The sequence below is a fragment of the Pleurodeles waltl genome, chromosome 4_2 (assembly GCF_031143425.1).
Source record: "Pleurodeles waltl isolate 20211129_DDA chromosome 4_2, aPleWal1.hap1.20221129, whole genome shotgun sequence".
NCBI classification, from domain to species: domain Eukaryota; kingdom Metazoa; phylum Chordata; class Amphibia; order Caudata; family Salamandridae; genus Pleurodeles; species Pleurodeles waltl.
The window spans coordinates 821,904,280-821,913,787 of NC_090443.1; positions in this window are offsets into that span (position 1 = coordinate 821,904,280).

Consider the following 9,508-nt stretch of genomic DNA (forward strand, 5'->3'; position numbering starts at 1 on the left):
AGGTATTTCTTTAAAGCCTGGCCATAAGATTCCTATTGTTTTTGGGGGAAATACCTGTTCTTTCTATTGATGCTGACTTTGATTTTTTGCAAAAGATATTTGCCACATTTCCAAAAGTATTCAGGAATGAGGTGGGAATGGTCTGGGGATTCGAACATAAAATAAAATTAAAAAGTAACGCAGCACCTGTTGTTCATAATGTAAGACCAGTTCCCATTAGTGTCTGTGCTGACCTCCACAAACTTGTATACAGGCTAGCCAATGAAGGTATAATTACACCTACTGATTCCTCACAGTGCGTTTTGCCCATTGTCCCTGCTCTAAATCCTTACATTGCTGAGCAAAAATGTGTAATCTAAGTTGGTATCAGCATGAAGGGATTGGGAGCTGTATTTGGACAAAGAATCAATGGCAAAGACACTACTGTTGCTTTTGCCTCTAAATGTTTACTTGAATCTGAAAAACATTATAGTACTATAGAAATGGAAGCTTTAGCCTGTGTCTGGGCTGTCCAGAAGTCCAAAACCTATTTGTGGGGCACTCCTTTTGAAATATATACAGATCACAAGCCAATAGTCTACCTATTGAATGGCAATGATTTTGGTAAAGCGTCTGCTTGCCTTGTAGGTTTACTGTCTAAGCTATAGGAATATGACTTTTCTATCAAGTATGTACAAGATTTGAAAAACGTTCATGTAAATTGCCTTTCACACTTGCCTTTACCTAGTTTTGATGATATTACAGATGATTATGAATGCGTTGTGAAAACCATTGATGCAGTTTCAGTGAGGCAGGGAATTGTCACTGAAAAGGGCTGGATTGATTCCACTTCTCAAGATGAAATATTACTGAAGGTCGTGAATATTATTAAAAAAAAGAGCTGGCCTCCCAGTTGCATCCTTTCCAATGAGTTAGGACCATTTGCCCAAATTTCCTCTGAACTTTCCATTGAAAGTGGTATATGCACTAGAAATGGTTGTTTTGTTCCACCTAATTTGCTAAGACAAAAATGTATTACCTTAGCACATGATAGGCACTTAGATAGCACAGCTAAGTACAAGAAATTGAGAGAGAACCTTTGGTGGCCATCCTTGATTAGTCAAGTCACTGCTTTCCTTTGACCCCTGTCCCCAAGGTTTAGTCTCTGATAAGCATTGGATAATTGTAGAAAAAACACGTCATCCAGTACCTTTACCTGAAGAACCATGGCATAAAATTGCTTTGGACACTGTAGGTCCATTCAACCTATTGCCTACACATAACAAGTTCTTGATTGTTTTAATAGATTATTTCTCTAAATGGACCCATTTTTCTCCTAATAAATTAGCATCTATACAGTATGTGTTACCTTTTTTCTTCAGCATGTTTTCTTCATTGAGGGAACTCCTAAGGAAACTGTAATGGACAATGGCACTCAGTGTTTATCTGGCAACCTAAGCCCAAGCCCATGGCTCTCAAGAAGGCAGCCACTGCAATAAAAGCCAAGAGCAGTGAGTCTGAATTGGAGTTGTCTGAGCCGTGAACTAGTATCCAGTCATCACAGGAAACTGAGCAAAGTTGACAACAGGAGCCACAGCCAGCAAAACTTCTTCTAGAAGTAGGAGCAGAACAGGAGATTGTGCTTCATGATGAGAAATTTGCACCTTGTTTTGAAACACTGGCTTCCTAATCTCTAGCAACAAAAAGAAAGGGTACTCCATCATCTTCTCCAAGCCCCCTTCTGATGATTTGGACATGAATTGGACCCCGTCTGAGTCTGAGACCCATCACTAGAGACAAGAGAAAAGGAAAGTTCCTAAAAGCTTTAGAATTATGGAGGGGGATGAGAACGATGAGCCAGTCATTGTCATGGAAGGTGGCTCATAGAACACTGACGTTACCCCTCCTATTCACCCTGCTCAGAGGGATATGGCACTGCTTCTACCCACAACCGCCAACTTCCATATCTGCAAGGTTCCCACTGAGACCTGCGTCCACCACTGCCTCAGTCAAAGTACACACTGCAGAGGGGCAATCGTCCACACACCCACCTGCCTCCAGTTCTTTGGACATTGGCAGTGGCACATTAAAAAAGTTCTCCTCCCCGGTTTGGGACTTCTTTAAGATCAGCAAGCAGGAGTATAACATTGCAATATGGTCAATTTGCAACATGAGTGTTTGTCGAGGAAAGCCTGGTTCACACTATGATACTGAAGGCCAAACGACCCATTTGGAAAACATCACACAATCCGGTGGGAGGAGCACCTTAAAAAAACTACTGCACGTGGTGGTGGTCATGAGAGAGGGGAATCTGCTCCAATCATGGTGGGAGGTGATGAGTAATAAAAGAGTGACAGCTTTACACAAATCACCCCTGTCCCGAGCAGTGTGCGAGCATCACCGGCATCAGCATCCTCGTAATGACACAAGACGCAGATGAAGACAGCACCCTGTAGAGTGACAAGACGCATATTGGGTCTCGCACCTCTTGAGTCTCTTCAGAAGTTGCATGCATCAATGGCACCACAAAACAAAAAAATCCAAAGTACTATTACAGGCATGTTTAGGTAAGAGGGGCCCTACAAAAGCAACCACCCAACAGCACGTTTGTACAGCAGGAAGCTGACTAAAATGTTAGTTCTGGATCTCCTCCCTTTTTCTTTTAAGGAGGAGTGGGATTTTTTGAATTTGTGGCGGCCCTTCTATATTACATTAGACAGTGCATAGAAGAATATGATGAATTATAGTGCAAGGAACTGGATCTTTTATTTGTCACAGAGTATTCCATCTGCCAAACTTTAAGTCAGGCCCTTAGTCCACTATTGCACCCAAGCCTCCAGCACAGATTATTCTCAAGAAGTACTTTAGCTTGATAGTGGGGAGGTAAGTTATAGGGATTGGGCTGGGCAGAGGTTTAGCCATAGAATGGTTGGTTGGGGGTTAATAAATGATCATGAATAAGTTTTCCTCCCATCAATCATTGTGACTAAGAAGAACTTCAAAGTCACATTGATTGATGGGATGAAAAATATTGTAACCGTCAATCCATATGTGGAAGATAAGATAACTTCACTTGGGGCGGGAAATGTAGCACAAACATCATATGGAGAGATAGAATACTATTTTTTTAGGTAAACTATGACAGGAAGATAGAATGACGAAGTGAAGCACTAAGAGGCAACTGAGTGGGTGCTGGGACACACCTTGTCTCCAGTTTGTGGTTTGTGCATTGTAGACTTAGTTCCATTGTGCTGCTGTGTCTCAGCAGATGCACATGAATTCAATCACCACCTGAACTAACTGCAGCAGCATCACCAGACATTACGCCATGCTGCAGTTTTAGGTTGCGAGATGCCAAGAGCAGGTACCGGACTCTGGAGGTAATGGGCAGGATATCTGCTTTGCTTACCCAGTACAATACATAGTAAGAAAGCAAGGTGACTTAACACATGCCCCTGCCACCACTGGGACATTGCCCTCTCCCTCAGTTGCCTCCACCCCGATGTCCCTACTTTGATGGCTCTGCAAGTGGTGGCCTTTGCACCTAGTGAAAAACATTAGCACCCATTTGAGATACCAGATAGCCACCTAAGTATTGATTTTGCACAAGATACAACAGCAATACCTCACTACAGATAGGTTATCTATCTATCAGTATCTTTTTCTATGGAACGTAATCTATTTGGGAGGTTTGTATTATTTTTAGCTTGACAACATTTTAAAAACCAGGTAGCCACTGCATCAACCACAACATCCTTTTATCCTAATAGAGAGCTAGAGATCCAGGGTAGGCAGATTTAGGAATAAGGGAAGAGTATAAGGCAAAGCTATGATTCTACGAATGGATAAGGGGTAAAAGTGAATGCAAAAGACATTACATATGGTATTGGTTGTGGATGTGGTATCTCATTCCTGCCAGGGTGCACTGTCATGGAAACTGCTAGTATAAGACAATATTGAGGATACATGACCATGATGACCAATCTGTCTCTGCCCCTGTACTTTTTAACTGGTTGTTTGATCAAGAAAACCACCGACATGTTTGGTGACTAGAGTACTACTTAGGCCTGGCTGTACGATCCTCTTTACATTGCCAAAAATCTTTTCACCTCTTTGATACTACACAACAAGACATATAATTGTAATAGAGGGGCAAGGGGAAGCTTAAAAAAGGAGCAGAAGGAAGGCACAGACAGGAGAAAATTAGTTGCGGAAATGGGAAATACAGAAAAACAGAGGGAAATACAAATACAGGGATAACAAACAACATTCAACATGAAAGATCTAGTCAAGTATACAAAAGAGCATAATATTAGTAGGGAGGAATAAAAATGACTTACAGGGCTGGCAGAACCATTCCCCATGGGCTGGTGGTAGTGGGGGGGGGGTGGTGGTGGTCACACCTGCCGAGGCGCTGGAATCGGTGCCCTTTAACCCTTGATGCTTAAGAAAGAAGATAAAAAACAATGATTGGTAATAACACATTTTTGACAGGCACAGCAGCATTGTACTTTGTCAATCAGATAGCCTATTCCTTGTTTCATAATCCTTAACCTCAAACCATAACATTTTGAACTAGTCTTGCATTCCAAACAATAATGTTTGCTTCTCTGTCCCTTAGATGGGTCAAATCGGTCTCCCTTTGTGTATTGTACACATTCACGAGATTTGGACTATGATCTACATAAAGATAAAGCCACAGAGAAGAACGCAGGTTGGTTATGTGACAGGCCTGATATAATACCATTGTAAGAATTAGTGACATGATGAGTTGACAATCATGCCTAGCTCACCCTTTAACAGAATCTTGGCAGTATCATTCACTTGACTTCCAATACCCTCCTGCGTGCCCAAATTCCTAAATCCTCCACATCAGGATGGCACCATGCACAGCTACTGTGCAGCCCCCCTCCAAATGTCATTTATAGCCCCAGGACCACCACCACCCTGGGGCTAGGCAAATGTATATGCGGGGGGGGCAGTGTGGACCACCCTCCAGGGCCCATAAGGGCCCCAGGTATCACCACCTCTCCGGGGCCAGGTCACTTTAGGAAAAGAGGGAGGAGAGCTGCACGGCCCCCTTCTTGGTCTGTTTTCGGCCCCAGGGACCACTACCTCTCCGGGTGAGGTCCTGCAAAAACAAAGGAGGAGGCCACATGGCCCAGTTCCTGGAGCCATTAATGGCTCTGGGGACTCTGACCCCAAGGGCGGGCTCCCTATGTCCAGAGGTGCCCATTCTTGGGACTTAGATGTTTGCTTTTGATTGGTGGGAGCTTTGACAGCTCCCACCAAGCAAGAGAAAAACGTAAGTCCGTTCCCAGCAGGAGGGAGCAGGGAAACTGTATGGTGTCCACAGGGCCAAAATCAGCCCCGGGAGGGGGTCCACATGGCCACCCTTCTGTTTAATGAATTGACCGGGCCAAGGAGGATGAGGTCCCCTGGCCTGTAATTTGTGTACATTTGGGAGATGGGTGCCTGCAGCAGACCCACCTCCATGCAAGGCCAAAGACCATGCATGAAGCGGGGTAGGGTGCATACAGGGGATTGGCTGCAGAACCTGGCCATAGCAAACTACACCTGTGCATGGCTGGAGGCCATGCGCAGCAAGGGATTGGGTGTTATGGGGCATCTGGCTGCTCCAACCCCGGGCGGGAGTTGGATTGATGTAATGTAATTAAATATTATTTAATGTTTACAAAACCCTAGAAATTCTCTGGAAAAGCCAAAGGTTACAGGGATGTTATGGGTAGGAAATATAATTAAAAAGACTTTAAAAATTCATTACAAAACCAAAGGTTAGAGGGATGTTATAGTTAGATTCAGATTTTATATGCACAAGACCATAGAAATTCAACAATTATTACAGTCATCTCAAGATACTATAATTTGTGCTCTAAAGTAACTATAACTTGCACCCTCGCCATGCACTTCTACTTACCCCACATATTACATCAGTAATGACATCTTCTATGGCATAATTTATAATAAAGCTCCAACATTTGCAACAAAATTGTTGATGTGCATGGTGGGGGCGCAAGTTATAGTTACCTCAGAGCATGAGTTACAATGTCTTGAGATAAATCAAAAATATGATTTGAACTTAACTTACCGTCTGTGATCATACTACTTGAAAAAAAAATAGAATTTTTAGAAAACAAAATTATTATTTACTCACTGAGCCTCACAACCTTGACACCGAGCAGATCACATTTCCAGTCAAGTACATCTGCCCAGCAGTGTGTCAGCTGTTGCTGGGTGCAAGTGATTCCAGTGCTGCGGCACACACACATCACTGCGCTCGACCCCATTGAACCTGATGCTCCCGCAGTCCTGCCACCTCTGCCTCACTAAAAATGTGGAGGTCACACCCCTGCCCTTCTGCGATGGCTGTATGGGATGTGTCTGTGCTGCCTGCTTCTTCCATACAGGAGGAAGAAGTAGGACTGGAGGACAGACAGAGCATACACCTGGAAAGGCATAAGGAAAAAGAAACTACAGAAAAGTTGTCAGAACATAAAATAAATGCAAAAATGAACACAGGGACAATGATACAAAAACAAGTATAAGTATATTAAAACATTTGGGATGGGGTTTAGGAAAGAGCAGATGGGTTGGATGGATTAGAATTAGGAAAGGGTATTGCAGTCAAAAAGGAATGCCAGAAGTAAGCAAAACAAAATGGCTTCGTGCTATTGTTGCTGATTTTTTAGAGTGGAACACGCTAATGGCCTAAAAACAACATCACAAATGGACAGGCAAACATTCTTCTACCAGTTCAGGGAGTTCGGCAGAATCTCACAGAGTTTTTGGGAACTCTGCATAATTCCATGAAGTAAAACTCCAGAAGTTCCACCCAGGCCTAGTAGTCAGCAGTCAGTCTAAGGACTACACATTCTCCTGAGATATTTGAGCCTCTGGGACCCCTCTCCACATGCTCCAGAAGCTCTAAACATGGTAAGATTACCCACAACTGGCATATTTAATTTACTTGTAAGTCCCTAGTAAAATGTACTGTATTTGCCCAGGCCCTTTAAATTAAATACTACTAGTGGGCCTGCAGCACAGATTGTGCCACGCACTACTGTAGTCCCTTAAATGCATCTCAGGCCTGCCACTGCAGAGCTTGTCTGTGCAGTTTTAAACTGCCATTTTAACCTGGCAAGTGCACCCACTTGCCAGGCACACATATGTCATCCCTAAGGTAGACCCTGGTTAGCCCCATGGGCAGGGTGCAGTGTATTTAAAAAGTTGGACACGTACTTTTAAGTTTAACATGTCCTGGTAGTGAAAAACTATTACATTTGTTTTTCACTACTGACTCACAATTTAAAATCACACCTTATGGTGAAGTCAGATTTAAAATTGTAAGTCTGAAAATGCCGCTTTTAGAAAATTTGCATTTTCTTTCTTTAAACATTCTGTGCCTCTACCTGTCTCTGAATAAACATCTGGGATGAATGACAGCTGGGCTTTATGTATTCCCTCTAGACAGTCAGAAAAAAGGGAGCGTGTGACATTTGCATTCTGATAGTCCATCAGTAGGTTGATGGGTCTTCCTGAGATAGATGGGAGGGATCAGCTGGCATACCTGAATAGGACTACGTCTCTCCCACAAACAAATGCTGCATAACCCCCTGAAGAGTGCCTGGAGCCAGAGAAGGAAGGGCAGGAACTTCATGTACATCACAAGCCTCTCTTTGAAGTCTCGCCTACTGCAAAGACTCAAATGGGTATAAGTATTGGACCCCATACCCCACAAGATCAGTATAGTTCTGGATCTGAAGAACATTCTACCAGGAAGAAGCACTGCTGTGCTGCCAGGTGGTACTGCCACTCTGCTCAACTGCACTGCTGTGTTGGCCTGCTGCCTCTTGCCTGGGAGTGAGAAGAATTAGACTTTGCTCTTGACATCCTTTACAGAACCAAGTGACTCCAAGGGCTTGCTGGCTTGCCCCCTGTTCCTGCAGTCTCAGGGATATCAAAGACTTCCTGCAATTCTGCTCCTTCTGCTGGACTCTGCTATCTGTGAACCCTACCCTTACCCCAGGTGCCAATCAAGAACTAGGCCTTGGAAAAGGGTTTTTCAGCTGTTTCTCTGCAAGAATTGAAGCATATGAGCTGCTGCGTGGCTCGGCACTGACCCAGTGCCCTCCGACGCATGGCCTATTCAATGATGATACGGGTCCCAACTGTGAGGTTCATCGACGCCGCAGCACTGATCCGAGTTCAATACAAGTCTGTTAAAAAAAACAGCTGTACTAGCTCGGAATGTGTAGAAACATGCAGAAGGATTCTAGCTTTTCTCTATCTAAGGAGTGCAAAAAGTAAACGTATTCTCTCTTCTTGTCATTATAAGCTATTAGAATAGAGCAGAAGAAAAAAAGCAACAAGTCATTTTTGTTCCTTTAAACAGCTGCTTAAGTTTTGCTCCATGACCTGACCTGCCTTTCACCTTGGCTTCTGGTTCTGGCAATAGTATTGCGACATCAGAACTCAAATGTAATAACTTAGAATATTTGAGTTCTGACATCTTTTCTTCATTATCGGAGACTGAGTATTACAATAGTCACCGATTCTAAACAAAAAAATAAAAAATAGGCATGTGCATTTATACAGGCATTACAGAATCCCATATATTATTAAGAATATATTACTATTGTAATAGTTTCCTGAAATGCCAGCTATCAGTCACAATATGGCAGGGAGGCAGTCAAGGTGCTAAGCTATCACATATGCAAGTAAAGACTTCCTACGCTAAACACAATAACCATGTAACCAAATAAAGAATGATGCAGCCTCAAATGTAAAGACACTGCCATCATATTCCCAAACACAGGTACAAATGCCTGGGAACTGCTTAAAATGCCTAGGTATAACCCCAAATGCACAATTAAAGCCTGCAATGCTTAATCAGCACCACAGTATGACTAGGCATCTCCTCCAGTGCTCAGTCACTGCTTCAAAGGCCCTCACATAATATTAATTTAACAGCTGAAAATTTAAAATCTAATTTTGACCTCAGTGCCATCTCTTCCTCAAATAAAAGTTTGAGCCTGCAACAAAAAGGGACTTCGATCAAGCTCATAGCCTCCAAAAGATCCTTTTTGTGTCTGTTATCACTGTAACAACAGTACTTACGGATATGATCAACTCATAACTTGACTTTGGTCTTGGAATTAGATACGCCTACCTGATAATTTGATCAAGCACATGTGGATAATACAGAGCATTGACATTAATTAGGTTTGTGGGCCCCATTGACATAATCATTTTTCTCTGGCAAGGAGGAGCTCCATTGGCTCCTAACGCCCATCATAGTTGCTTAAATGCAATGTTAGTTTTCCAGGTGCCATTTGTATTCTGGCCTCTCAAGTCTAATTTATACATGCATTCACAATTATGTGAAGTTGCTGAAATAAGTCAGCTAAGCCAATCTTATTGTAACAAGAAACACAAGCACAACAGAAAACATCACTTTCAGCATATGACTTTCATGACTGTTCTTCTCACAAGCGGAGGACTCCTTCAG